The sequence below is a fragment of the Corylus avellana genome, chromosome ca2, assembly GCF_901000735.1.
Source record: "Corylus avellana chromosome ca2, CavTom2PMs-1.0".
In the NCBI taxonomy this organism is placed as follows: Eukaryota; Viridiplantae; Streptophyta; class Magnoliopsida; order Fagales; family Betulaceae; genus Corylus; species Corylus avellana.
This window is the reverse complement of record NC_081542.1, coordinates 28337701-28340522: the sequence shown is the minus strand read 5'-3', so window position 1 is coordinate 28340522 and position 2822 is coordinate 28337701. Positions and strand designations below refer to the sequence as shown.

At 35.3% G+C, this 2822-nt stretch overlaps 1 pseudogene; it reads left to right on the top strand.

The window, feature by feature from the left end:
• The first annotated feature begins 71 nt into the window (after positions 1-71).
• The window catches only part of LOC132169510 (uncharacterized), an 8470-nt pseudogene continuing 5719 nt past the window's right edge, over positions 72-2822 (top strand).

Below are 2822 nucleotides of genomic sequence, written 5' to 3'. Positions count from 1 at the left end.
AAAAGTTGCGGACTTGGAGGCACGAGCTTAAAAAAATTTGTGCCATTACGGAGGAAGATACTCTAGCTACTATGCGGGCAAGAGTGGATGAAGAGACGCTCGTCGCGTACAATGCCATCGACTTGGAGATCTTATTGGAGAGATGGTGTACCCAGGAGAATAGGGTAGGTCATGAGTTAAAATCTTTGTTTTGTGTAGTGTCATTAATTGTAATTGTGTTAGTATTAACATATTAAAGTGTTAACTGTGTAGGATTATACGGCGAAAATGAAGAGAATGCGAGCATTAAATGATACGCCACATTGCACCGGATCGAAGAGCTATGCCAGGGTGACACATGAAGAGGTAAGTGTGTAATTTACCCTATACTTATAGATGTAAACATGTTATCATTTGATATATTTAAAAATATCTGTATGTCCTATTTTATCGGCAAGCCATACGTTCGGGCAGTCATCCTACTCGTGCACAAAATTATATCACCACACACACGAAGGAGGATGGTACATATCCGAACGATATAGTGAAGGAGAGATGTGTATGCTACTCACCTTTCATATGTTGTTTTGCTTATATATTTGATAAATTATTTGCGATTAACAGTTGTATGACCCACTGACTCAATAATTAATGTGACATACAGGAAAGGATGAAGGAGCTTATACCCACAGACCCTGCAACATCGTCTAGCATCACAGAGGGAACGGTCAAGTGGGCGCCAAACGACGCATTCCCACAGGCACTTGGAAATAAGCCTGAGTATGCCGGTAGGGTTCGGATGGTTGGACCAAATATTCTGTCTGTGCGGGGGAACATACACTTATATTATACACCGTCACAGGCATGGTCAGAAAACGCTAGGCACTCCAGGATATCACAAGAAACACTTGAGCTGCTTGAGGCTGAGAGGGCAAAGCATAAGGAACAGATAGATGCCTTGTTGGCCGAGAACAATGCGCGGGTAGCTCAGCAAGTGGCGGAGCAGATGGCTGAAAACAATGCACGGATAGCTCAACAGGAGGCTGAACGTCAGGCAGTGTTTGACGCCCGTTTATGCCAGCTCGAGGAAATGATGCGGTTTAACACCGCACCAGATAGAGCATCCCCACCCTTTGCGATGGTGCAATCGTCGGTTGACAGTAGATCAGGTAATTACATTTTTAATGGTCAATTTGGGAAACAGAACTGTCCATATATATATATATGTGTGTGTGTGTGTGTGTGTGAACTTCTAAATTTAGAGTTTGGATATGTTGTAGTCATTCTCATCAATTAATGATGTTGTAAATCCTATTGAATTTGGTTTATATATCATGGTTGGTTTGGTGGTGGATGTGGGTTAGAGCTTTGCATTTGAAGTGTTTATTGGTATTATTAGATGGACCACTATGGTCCTTGTAGAATATTAAGAATATGGTGTATGTGATTGTGTCAGAGTATGAAACGATCAAATCTACACTAGATGAATATCATAATTTTAAGTAGTTAATATAACATGATTTGAATATATATAAACTCCTATGTGTTAATCTCCTCAACGAATTAAAATATTACGGGAAGATTATCAAAATGCTATACGCATTATATTTATATTTCAAATTGTTGGCTTTAATTTGGTCTAGTATGAAATAGTGTTGGTTGAGATAATAATTAGAGTTATTCATATATATATATATGTGTGTGTGTGTGTGTGTGTGAACTTCTAAATTTAGAGTTTGGATATGTTGTAGTCATTCTCATTAATTAATGATGTTGTAAATCCTGTTGAATTTGGTTAATATATCATGGTTGGTTTGGTGGTGGATGTGGGTTAGAGCTTTGCATTTGAAGTGTTTATTGGTATTATTAGATGGACCACTATGGTCCTTGTAGAATATTAAGAATCTGGTGTATGTGATTGTGTCAGAGTATGAAACGATCAAATCTACACTAGATGAATATCATAATTTTAAGTAGTTAATATAACATGATTTGAATATATATATATATAAACTCCTATGTGTTAATCTCCTCAACAAATTAAAATATTGCGGGAAGATTATCAAAATGCTACATGCATATAATATATATATATGTATTGGTCAATCTTAATTTTTTTTCTTTTTTATATTAATTTTCTGCTAACTTCAACGTTTACCTTTTTGTTATATCATTTACTGTGGAAGAATCAACAACTGAGTTGGGTGAATATTTGGGCATTTTTCTTTCACTTCACATCGTGACGTTGCTCAATGATTGTTTGTATTATCATTTGCAGCTAATGAATTTTAATTGTTTGGTGATTGTTTTATCGGTGAATATTGTTTGGTGATTGTTTGTTTTATCATTTGCAGATAATGGACATCGTGGAGAGGATGGATTCGATGTCAATGATCAACATTGAACGCCTAGTTGCCTATTCACAAACTTATATATAAGTTACTTCGTTGATGTAATTGTATTTGTGATAGTTTTATTGATGATAACATAGATAATTAAATTGGTGTATATTATGTTATTTGTGGTTGGCCTTTCACACTTGGTATATATATATATATATATATGCCATTTTGTGTGTCTTGAAGTTAGTTTTGGTGGATAGTTTGTGATTGATGTTAATGAATATGACTTTTGTTATTTGATGGAAAAATTGTAGGATATGACTTGTGATTGATGGAAAAATTGTATATTGCATGGATCAATGGATAAATTGTATATCAGGTTAATTGTAATCCAAAATTCGGGTATAGTCCTGAAAAAATTCAAAAAATATATAGGGGGGAGGAAAAAAAAAATTGTCAAAAATAACCAAAATTTCTGAAGTGTCAACATAGACACGTCAA